Source organism: Gambusia affinis, linkage group LG17 (assembly GCF_019740435.1).
Source record: "Gambusia affinis linkage group LG17, SWU_Gaff_1.0, whole genome shotgun sequence".
NCBI lineage: Eukaryota > Metazoa > Chordata > Actinopteri > Cyprinodontiformes > Poeciliidae > Gambusia > Gambusia affinis.
The window spans coordinates 11,311,880-11,324,472 of NC_057884.1; the positions used below are offsets into that span (position 1 = coordinate 11,311,880).

The 12,593-nt window shown below is 34.3% G+C and overlaps 1 protein-coding gene across 1 annotated transcript in view; it reads left to right on the forward strand.

Moving 5' to 3' along the window:
- The window catches only part of brinp1 (bone morphogenetic protein/retinoic acid inducible neural-specific 1), a 112,734-nt gene that overhangs the window by 85,059 nt on the left and 15,082 nt on the right, over nt 1-12,593 (forward strand). The gene's annotated exons all lie outside the window — the stretch shown is intronic.

Consider the following 12,593-nt stretch of genomic DNA (forward strand, 5'->3'; position numbering starts at 1 on the left):
TGTGTTTTAAAGGGGGGGAATAATGTAATTTTGCATAGTGCCATATTTTAGAATAATCATGTGATGATGATATCAAGTTCAAAAAGCTGATTTTAAGACACATTGTCCCTTTTAACACCGACACAATCAGAATAGGTTTCATAACAAAAACAATTACATGCAGTGACAGGCACTTAGAGGGAAAGGAATGACAAATTTTAACAACATTGATTGATCTATTTGTGTAATTAAGTTTACATACATATTAACACCAGTCCTGGAATCACAGAGACTTCTCTTTAATCCACACAACTCCTAGTTTTATTCCAATGTGGTTTGTCAAAAAGCACTTTTAGGTCCTTGAGTGCCACTTATTCTAAGCACTCAATGTTTTTTTTTTGTTTGTTTTCTTTTCAGAAAAATGGGGGGGGGGGGGGGGGGGGGAGAGAAAAAGCTTTATTGTCAAGCATCAAATCTATTAGCATTATACGTTGAAGAATTTTTGGCACCAAACTGACAGATGACAGAGTAAGGAAAGCTGTTTTTTCTTTCTTTTTTAAATTCCTTGTGATAATACCCGTAACAGAAAGGAAAAGCTTTATGAGTTGGTTTCCAGCTAAAGATTTTCTACTTGGACCCAAAGTCTGCTTGTTACCGAGGTGCAAGGATGAACGATAAGAGATTTCTTTAAAATGCGTTTTTAAGAGCAATTATTCCTGTCATTAATTACAAAGACAGCTGATGGTGTAACTTGTTGAACGATAATAGTGCTCTTCAAAGTAATACACTTGGCTGTAATACACCACCAATGAAGAGGTATATAAACACTGAAGAGCTTCAAGGGTTTTTGCTGCCAAATAGATTTCAAATTACTTCCGGTCATTAAAATCACCTTACAGTTCTCACTTTGGCATTAACATAGATATAAGTGCTGGTCTTCATTTTATCTCTTTGTGAGGCATATCCTCTGATTAAACTGCTAAGTCTACGTTATGATTTGAAGCTATACATTTAGCACTGGTTATTGTTGTGGCTGGAATTGTTACTTTTATTTTTATTTTTTTCCACTATTAGTTCTATAATTAAATACATGAATAAAGTGAATTAATTGGAGCAACGTAGAAGCACAGTTGCAGTTTCCAATGTAATTGGTGTACTAAGACAGGCTGTTTTGATAACGTATACATTTTGTTTTTAGGAGCATTATTTTGTCTGATGGTCTTAAGGTCTACATTCAGTGACATACAATCACAGCACTACAAATAATAAAAGACTGATAAATATTTAGATATTTGTTACGGTTTTATCAATATTACAACAAATGCCACAAAATATTGTAATAAAATTGTATTTCCATTGCTAATTCCAGTTTGCTCCTATATGTAACCCCATGAATTCAAAACTAGATTGTGAGAAAAAGTGACCTCAACTGTGTCAGGCACGAACACTCTTTGTGGTGATAAATATAATAAATTTGGACATTTCTATCAAAAGTTCTACAATTCACAAGAATTCTAATCTAATGAGATAACATGTACAGGTTCTCTACAAATAAAAAGAGAGTTAGGATTTAATGTGAATAAAATGTTTTAGATGGATTGATTCAGAAAGAAATAGTAGCTTTGTTAGTTCACAATTATTTTTAAACATCTAGAGTATTTGTTTTACACTTTTTGATTTTTAAGTGAATGTCAGGATGCGTGTTCTTTTATGTTGAGCTATATTTTAAAAAAACAGCTAAAATAATAGGTCACTTTTGCTTCTCCTATCACCAGAATCAATACAACCTTTATTCAGTAGGCCAAACAAATGTTGCCTTTTATATCGCACAAAGCATTCTTGAAAACATTGGGTCCGATTTTACAATTACAGAGACTCTTTTCACTGCTTTCACTTAAACTGATGAGTAGCTGAGACGAAATTGGCTCAAGATAAAAAAGTCAATTGTTCCATTCAAGAGATACATTGACAGGCTGGTGTTTGAATGTTTTGCATTAAACAAAGTAAAGTAAAAAAAAAAAAAATAGCAAATAAGATAATACTTAAAAATTTGGAACTTCCTCTGGACTTCACAGTGGTCCCATCCTGACTACATTTCATTCATACAAAAACACTAACAGGTTTATTGTGGCCCCTGACTGGTCTTTATAGCCAATGCCAAGAAATAACAGCTTTGACAGCATTGTCCTCTTTGACTACAGAGCATAAATGGACTTTATAGACTTTCCCTTGAGAGAGACTGAAATGGCCGGGCCCTGTGCTACTCTAATAAGCTCTAGCAGCTCTCAGCACTTCTAATGAACACCCGCCATGTGTCTCATTTACAAATGCCTATTGACCTTTTACCAGACAATTAGCTAAAATGCTAACTTTTGGCATTTAAACTGTAGGGAGGAGTCACATCTGGCCAGTGTGGATGATCACAGATCACCAGCAGCAATTTGTAATGTGAAAATGTGTTTTTATATGGATGACTAAATATGTAGTAGTAGTAGTAAAAAACCCCCAAAAAACAACAGTAATGATGAGAAGACAAAAACATGGACAAAGATTAAGAAACATTCAGTGAAGATACCTGTATTTATAGGATCAAAATTATGATGTTCTATTTTTTGATATTTAATATTTGTACTTATAAAAATAGTTCACTTCATATAGTGAAAATTTATTTGTGACCTACCAGTGACATGCATTTGTTTCAACTTGTGGTTTGGCATGTTAAATCAAATCTTCCATGCATGAACATGAACTCTTAAAACAAACAGCTTCTAATACTGCTATTACAATATTGAATGTCTGGCTTTTAATTTCATTAAAGAAAAAAAAAATGCTGTAAATACAAATCAAAAATTTCCTTCTTACACATTTCCCACTGCAGCATGCAATGAACCCAATAATATCATTAATTAATGGGATACTATAGAGACACTGTCTCTACCGTTGAGGATTTATGTACTGTCTGATTATACAAAAAAATTATTTAACTGTTTAGGGCCACTCATGGCTTATGTATAGAAATGATCATACCCAAATTGTCAATTAAAAGTCCTTAAATGTGGGACAAATTTAAAATTCAGACAGCAGTTTTCAACTACTTTATATTTCAATAAAATAGATATTTTAACTAATCTACCTGAAACATGTTACCTTTTTCAATTTGTGCAAAGATACAATCAAGCTGTAAAATTGCTACCTTGTTCTGTGACCTGTATACTCTCATCTATCCACATTCATTTTTTAACAGATTTGTGTGGAGTTATTATGATAGTTACTGTAATTTTAAAAAGTGGTTTTGCACTGCAGAATTAAATGTTCAAGTTTGTCCCATCCCACCCTAAAATGTTCACCAGAAAGCATCACAGTATGAGTTTAATTAGGAGTGTTGCTGACATATGCAGTAAAAGGCTGCTGAAATTTGCAGGTTAGAATAAATAAGGAAATTAAATGACTTAATTATTCATAACCAATTTCCTTGTTTTATTCATAACCATTCTGGTCTTTAAAAATATGCTTGTTTGACCTCGTTGTTCAGGTAAACAGTAAGAACAAAAAATTAAAAGTATCCTTTTGCAGTCAACTTTATGAAATATCTGCTGAAGAATAATATTTAGTGTTTGCAGTTTTCTTTTTCTGCTTGAGGAATCCTCAAGGCACTGTTAGTCCCTAATAAGTTCCATTGTGACTGATCATTATATTTCTTTCCTTTCTTCTCTATTCCCTTGTTTTTGTTTTATTTGCTTCTCTTCTCCTACCATTTAACTCTATGACAACCAAAGTGAAACCTTGCTACCCTGATTGAGGAGTTTCTGATTCTTTTCACCCTGATGTAGGCTTTTGCCTCCAGCACTTTGCTAAGAAATGAGACTATGAGATTCATAGATGCTTTTTAGACCAACTTTGAAAAAGTTTCCTGACTGATTTAAGATTTTTAAGCCTTCTTCACAGCAGTCGAGCTCCTCTGTTAACACTGGTGAGAGACTGCAAAACAGGAAGTGAGAATAGGCTGTGTTCCAACCCGTCAGTTCCTTGATGTATAGATCCACACTCCAACTTAAAGTTGACAGACACAAAAGTGCTTTGACCATTTGGGTATGCTGAATCAGATGCATTTCTTCTTGTCAGTGCTTAGAGCCACCCTTTTAATCATGATCGCATGAAGTTTCCATGGTGACACTTCTCAGAGTATTTTATCTGCTTAAAGCTTTTGCAGCAGCATTCTCTGGTTACTTTAATTCACAGATTTTTTTTTTTTTTTTTTTTTTTTTTTTTTAGTTTAGTACCGATGCTCATTTTTTATGGACTGCAAAAAATGAAAACTTGAAATATAGTAAATCTAGTCTTTTTAATTCCTCAGCTATGGAGGAGGATCTTATTGGTATGTTAAAATCACGAGTTACAACAAGGATGCACTGATAGAAAATGTCCCTAGATTTGTTCCAGTAATTAAACATTAAATCATGGTGTTTCCCTTTGCTGGTTTGATTTATTATCATTATCATTATATATATTTTTTATTATTATTATTATCATTTTTGCTGCAGTTTGTTCACTGCCATATCCACATAAGACTCTAGAGCTATGGTGTGAAGTATTTACTAATGTTCACTATGATCAAGCTTTTCGTCCTCACTGTGATGGAATTTGGTGTGGAAATACCACAGACAGGACTTTGACTTAAAATGCAAGAAATAAGCAACTTTCTGAATGCAGTTGCCTTAGATATTTACTATCCTCTCTCACAAGCTTTGAGAAAGGAGAATTTGTTTCCTTTGTTCTCACCCCTGTGGTTTTGTTTTTGTGAGTTGGTGGTACTGTGAGACTCAGATAACACAGTGAATCTGACGCTGCCTAGATATTCTCTTTGCTTTTACGTAGATGGATGTAGATGATAAATGTACACTTTATTCCACCAAATTTGTCTTGGGAATTGTGCCCTAACCAATGCTACCACCATAATTAAATACACTACAACAGTAAAAATACATGCTGAACTCTGACACCACAATAAAAGCAAAAATATATATTTTTTTTCCACATTACCACACTAGATTTAGTTTAGAATATTGTAGTGGTTTCTGATGTCAAGTGAACAACCTAACAACCTCAAATCAGATTGTGCTCCTTTGTAACATGGCTTTGGTATGCAAAATGTTTGGCAAATATTCCTTGTGCTATTTACCCTCACTCATCCCTCTAGTACCATTTTTTTTGTCCTTGACAGCAAAACAAACAATGTTGTAAGATTTACCAATATTTCATTTATTAATTGTGGAGAATTTATCCATGCTAAGTTCTTGATGTATGAGGTTGAAGAAGAGTCATCGAGTCGAATTCATAAATTCCATTTATTAATTCCGAAATACAGCTGGTCCATTCCTCATGCTACCTTTAGGAGTTAGCAGGACAAAATGGCATCCAAGAACAGTTAGGGAGCTCCTTTGCTGGCCTCTATCTAAGCTACACCCTAAAGAGGGTGTTCCCTAGTGTGTCACATCCCTTAACCTTAGCTTTGAGGGTGTTTCCCAACATGTCATTTCCTTTAGCTGTAGCTTTGCAACTAGCTAAAAGAGATAGGAGGTGTTGAGAATAAATAGTTATGTGTTTTCCTTCTATCTCTGTTTGCTAGTTGCTAAGCTAAAACTAAAAGAAATGGCATGTTAGGAAACCCCCTCAAAGCTAAGATTACAGGATAATAGGAACTAGGTAACGCCCTCGTTGGGGTGTAACTTAGACAGAGGCCAACAAAGGAGATCATTAACTGTTCTTGTGTTAGCTCTGAAAGGTAGCAGATCATAATGGACCAGCTGTTTTTTTGGTATTAACAAATAGAATTCATGAATTCAACTCACTGACTCTTCTTTGACATCATACATCAAGAACTCAGCATGGAGAACGGTTAATTCTCCACAAAGGAAAAACACAGAATTATTTACACTCCAAGACCTAACTGTCCACCTAAGCTGATCTGCTGGGGAAGGGAAGCATTAATCAGAGAGGCTAGGTGAGCAGTCAAGAGGCTTGAGGAAAATCTGGAGGAATTGCAAAGTTCAACAGCTCAGGCAGGAGAATCTTTTTTTTTTTTTCTTTTTTATAGAGTTGTGCACTCCACAAATCTTTCCTTTATGAAAGAGTGGAAAGAAGAAAGCCATTACTGAAAGAAGGCCATAAAAAAGTCCAATTTAAAGGTTACCACAAACCATATGGGAGACACAGAATACATGTGTAAGAAAATGCTTTGGTCAAATGGGGGCAAAATGTTGTGCAGAGGAAACCCAGCACTCCAAATTACCAGGAACAAATAGCCCCCATGGTGACACAGGATGATGGCCATAAAAAATCTTGGTGATGATTTTCTTTCACAAGAATGGAGAAGACCTATAAGAGTCCAAGACTTGTAATCAGGGTTTATCTCTTGTCAGAACACTGACCCCAAACATATCCTGAGCTAAATTGAAAATTGTTTTGATAAAAGTTTATCCATGTATTGAAATACCTCAAACTCCAGACCAAAATCCAACAGAGAAACTGGTTAGGGTTGAAGTTTGATGTTCAGTAACACACCATCCAATCTGACTTGAGCTTTTTTTTTTTTTTTTTTTTTTACAAATTATAATGGAAAGTAATGTAGCATTTTCCTTCTACTTCACAATTATGTACCAATTTCTCTTGATGTATTACATCATGAAAAATTACATGCAATTAAAATAACACTGACCAAAAATTATTGTGGCAATATGATAAAATTCAGAACAGTTCAAGGGGTGTGAATACATTTGTACATTTCTGTAAATCCTTCTAAGGCATATTTTCACAGTTTGGATATATGTAATGCCATTTTTGGAGTACAGTTATGTTGCCCTTGTTGTCAGGCATGTCATATTGTTTAAAATTACACTGTTCTTTGATTAATTTACAAGTCTAAAATTCCCCCACATATATAACTTAAATGAATAGCAACTAATTTCCCTGAATTAGTCATGTAGATGATTGTATTAATTTTTTCTTGTTTTGTTCTTTTTTCAACATTTTCTAGCTTGTTTATTCTGCTTCGTTTGATCCAAATGAAGGATCTGCACAATTTAGCTTTACAGCTGTTGGGAATTAGATAAACTTTTAGTCCCTTGTATTAATTTGTTCTTTATTTGTTTGTCCTGTCTCCAGGCTAAAGCTTAGAAACCTGATGATATTGCATTTGGCTGGATTCTCACTTTCAGTCTCCACTGAGACCAACAAGTAAAAATAGCTTATTGAGGACTGAGAATGAGTTGAGAGAGGGTATTGGCACACGGTTAAACGGTCAGGATTTTCCTGGGTTTCTAAAACTCTTTATAAAAGCCTATTTTTTTAGGGATTAAAAACAAAAGGAGATTTATTTTCATATTTTCTTGATACCTGAGGTGTAATTTTGTGGCATCCGTAGGGAAATACATTTTAGCTGTTACTTTAGGTATTTTAAATCAGAATATTAAAACATATTTCTTTACACTTTCTTTTCCAGAAGTAACAGACAAACTGTGTACTGGAGGTGATAATTTGCAAATTGGTTACATATATTAGCTCCACCACAGAAAGATAAAAGGCCCCAGAACCTCCACAAGCCATTACCCTGTGAGGACCCTATCACCCCTCGTGTGGCTGTCATAAATTAGCAGCAAAACAAAACCAAACTAATTTGCCTCTTTCAATCTCCAACGTCTGCTTTTCTCTTTTCTCTTTTTCTGGTCTCCTCAAGAGCCTATCTTGGAAGAGCCATGAGCCTATCTTGGAAGATTTATGAATATGTTAGAATAGCCTGAGCCAACAGTTTTCAAAGTGGGAAAGTGAAAATAAATTAAACTGGCCCTGGCGAGTCATGCAGAGAGTGATGAATTAGATACTCATTGCTATGTTCCTCAATGCATGTCCCTTTTTTCAGAGTGAAAAATGCTGTAAACAGTTTGGGAAAGCAAAACAAACAGACAAATCAATTGGATGTTTCTGTGATGGACTTGTTGAGGATTTGATGTGCAGACGGGAGTATCAGTAAACAAAAAGCTTTTGGTTAGCAGAAAATTATTTACTGACGACAAAATATTTGATGCAAAACATAAAGAGCAAATATTGGATGAGGAAAATAAATAAACCCAGGCATTTTATCAACGTCCATGTTCTTTTCTAAAGTGTTCTCTTTGAAAGAAAAACTTATTTGAGACCTTATCAAACAACTAAGCTAAAATGATTTTAGTTGTTTTGCAGATTTTGACACTTTGAAATGACTAGCATCCTGTTTATAGAAACAAGCTCACCTTTAAGCTAGATATTTTACAACTATCCAGGATTTTCAAGATGCACAGCATCGGCAACATCGTCTTACATTTATAAATGAGCTTATTATTAATATTTTTTTTGACTGTCCTATAAATATACACACTTCACATAAGTTTTATTTATTCAGTTAGCTGTGATTGCAAAGAAATACACTTTAGAATTTATTTAAGAATGTGCTAGTTTTTGTGATGTATTTTGAAAAAAAAGAAAAATGGCTATATGATCCATTTGGTGAGAGCAATTCTAAGTGTTGAAATGTATTTCCCTAAGGAAGGTTTGATGAAAGTCTGGTACCAAAAAAATCTGATCTTTAAATCTGTTGTTGTTGTTGTTTTGATGATTGATACTTTTCTCCTTACATGTGAGAAGCATATAGAGTTTTCAGCACATTATTTTTTAAAACATTTCTCTAATATGTTGAAAACCGCTGTACATGAGGACATCTTTTCATGTTTAACTTACACTTGGACCAGCTTGATTGTATATCACACATTTTTCACTCCTCTGTTTGCTGCATCTTGTTATTTCTTCAAATGATTTTATTTTCCTGTGTCTAACATAATTTTTTTTTTTATTTCCAATTTTTAAATTAGAAATTTAATCATTCTTATTTTTACTGTCGAGTGGCTTTCATTAGTACTTTGAATATCCTGGAGGATTTAAAACTTGTATTTTAAAAGGGTTTCACATTCAGGTTACAATACAGTTTAAACTGCAGTTGCATCTATTTAAGTTAATGTGCAAGACTTTGTTTAGAATTAAGTCCTGTCCATTTTGATCAAAGCGTGAAGATAAACACTAAAACTGCATTTACGGGATATGTGATATCTTCTCTGTGATAACTCTGGGCTTTTGATCTGAGATGTGCATGAAGCACACAGTGACACTTTGAGGACAGTTGTGTCTGTTCTAGCTCAAATGGAAATGTCAGAGCCTGTCATATGTCTCTCCTCCCCCCCTCTCTGGGCTTCTTGTAAAACATGTGATTTCTGCAATAGCTCACGCAGGCTGTGGATCTACGTGTGTGCATGTGGGTGCGTGGTTTCAGTCTGTGTGCCTATTGTGAGACAAGTACAATAATCTTGCCAGTCGAGGTCTACCGCTACTGCTGTGAGGGGACACATGGCAACACATGACGGAACAGCTTGAGCACTGAATGAGCAGCCAAAGGCAATCACATTTCCCACTATACACCAAAGCATTGTTTTTCAATACAGCTAATACTGAGTGAAGCTGCAATTTGTGAATTTAACAATACTGCATACTTCTTGAAACCTGCATTATTGTTTAGAAGTGCATAAATGTGATTTTCCACATAGCGGGGCACCACATTCTGTAAAGAGGAATAAACATATTCTTGTTATAGTAAAAATCTTCACTTATTTCACTCTAACTCAACATGCATATCTTGGTTTTCAGGGTGCAAAATATCAGGTAATGATTCAGCGCCATGGAGGTCTCATTTACCTCTTTACTTCTCCTGCCCTTCACAATCACATTTGTTCCAACATGCAATTTCAGCATTTTGGTTTTATACGGCAAACACAGCAAACTGAATGCCAAGATTTTTTTCTAGGTAATTTATGCTCTTACTGTGATTGCTACACCTGCAAGATAAAAATATATAAGCTCAGTTTCATCAAGACAAAAGTTGAAGTATGGTGCAAAAGTTTTAAACCATGCCTAATTTGTTTTAGTTTGCTTCCATACTGGCAGGAATTTATATAATCTTTTTAAGTCTTCTGCAGTCTAAAGCAGATTTAATCTTTTGGTGCCTTTTCAGTTTATTGTTGTCTTTGTATCTAACAATGACACTGTATGTTGCTGTATGTGCTTAAACATGAGCAAAATGGATAAGCAGACAGCACAAGAAGAATGTGTGTCCTACAGTAGGCAAATTCTAGCTATATCAGTGTTTTTGTCTGCAATAATCTTGGTATTTCACATTACTAATGTTCTTTGCACAATTTGTGCCTATTGACAACACACACTTAAATTTCAATGAAAAAAAAAACCCACATCTGGAACACTTTTCAGACTTATGCAATTAATGACTGGAATAAAAGTGTAAACTGTCTGAGAAAGCACACAATTTAAATCTCAAGATTTTCATTTGTTGAATTTTGATGGAATTGATGCTCTTATTTCCACCTCCTGGTAGAACAAAGCCATTGCTGTGTTGTTGACTAGAATCAAAAAGAACATGTAGCTTGAGACTTTTTATTTCAATTTTATTTTATTTTATTTTTCCAGAAATAAGTTTTTTTGGCAATTAAGTATTCATGCAAAGTAAATTGCTTTGCCTTATTTTTTTAGTTATTTGACTAAGAGAATTAGAAAACTTGTGTTTTTGTGGTAGACTAACAGTCTAAACGTGCTATTAGAAAATTGTTTCTGTTAAGCTTTTTGATTATTTCTTAAGGTACAACTCTAGCACAGCAACAGATTTAACATGCAATATTTAGATGAAACAAAGTCCATAAAAGTAATTTATTGTTGCCTGGAAGACATTTGTCTTAATGAATGGAAGGTTTGCAGTTTTCTAACTTTTCGAACTGAATGTTTTTCCCATTTTATTGATCTAGAAAATACACTTAGTCTATTTTCAGCAACAAAAAGACAACTGTCTTCACAAACCCTCACTGTATTCAGCCAAGTTAAATCAGTGGCTGTGCTGTATCACATTTTCTTTTTAAGATTATAGAAATGTCATAAAATTGTCTTCAAAATTAATAGTAACAATAACAATCACAAAACGTTTCCATCTACACCAACTACCTTTGCTGGGTGGCCGATTTGTGCCATTTTTAAGCTGCAATACAGGGCAAAACAAAATTATTCCGATGACTCTGAATATTAGACTGCACTTAAAACATCTCTAGTTTAGATCAAGCACATATTTTTGTTTGCAGTTATTACTGCAAGAAAAAGTAAAATCAGAAAAACTGATTAACAAAAAAAGGAAAAAAAAACTAGAAGCCATGCATTTTGGTTTATTTTTTGCATATATATAAAAATAAGATCTACGTAAATTATGAATGTTCCTTTCACTTTGCATTAATGTGTTACTTTATTTTTATCACATAAATCACAACTAATTGCAACAAACAAAATGTGAAAACAAGGGTATGAATACTTTTGCAAGATGCTGTGTGCATCTATTTCTGTTGCTCTGCTCCCTCAAACACATTCCTTTTCTGAGCACAAGGATTCTGTAAAAATTCTAAAACTAGACAAGACATTTCACTAAAAGAAATAAAAAAACATTATTCCAACAATAAAACTAATACAAAATTGTGAGTCAACAGTCCTGTTTGACAACACAAGCTTCTGCTTACTCGAGTGCTTGGAGCACTTATGATAATCTACGATAATCTACTCTGCACTGACACACCACACATTATCTGTTTGGATGCTAAGTACAGCTCATTCTGAACTTTAAAAAATGCAAACATATTCTGAGAGCTCAGAACAGCTCCAGTGGAACATGTTATCCTCTGTCTGGCCCAATACACACACCTCACACTCATACAACAAAAAAAGAAAAAGAAAAGTGGATAAATAGCTTCTTCAGCTGCACTTCTACCTCATACGTAAAGACAAGGAGTCTGTATGTGAAAACTGGCAAACGCAGCAACATTTTAAATTATGTTTCCCTTTCACATCAAGGATGTATTATCAACAAGAAAGCCTGTGCAACCGTGAACTTAGGAGTCTCTTTTGTCCAAAGCATTTTGGAACGGTATTATAGCTGCAACAATAACCTCCTGTGGTAATATAATGCCCCCATTGAGGTAACACACTTTATTGCACCAGTGGATTAAGTAATGATTATTTTGTGAAATTGCAGCTACACAATGGTCAATTAATCTTTAATGAAACTGTAACTTATGAGGCGAGGCATAGCATTCCAGTAAGTAGGCAAATGCTTGCCAAAGCAGTTACAAGCCTCAGTTGTAGCCAACACTCCCTATCTGTCACTATGTTGAAAAAAAAAGAAAGAAGAAAAAGCACACATGAAAGAGACATAATGAAAAGGCAAAGTCACCATTTGTATCTAGCATTCATGTTTGTGGGTCTATATCCATCAAAATATGAGAAGCAAAATCTTTCAGTTTATATGCAATATGTTTATGTGCCGCTTTGCAGCGCTATTTATTTAGAGCAAGCTAGGCATCTGAATTGAAGAGAATTATTTGCACTGACAGAGCATGAAGTTGGAGGTTATCAAATAGCAGCAAAGCTGCTGCTATATGTACCTTTCATTTCAACATCTCCCCTTAAATGACGGTAAGTGTAACACCTAT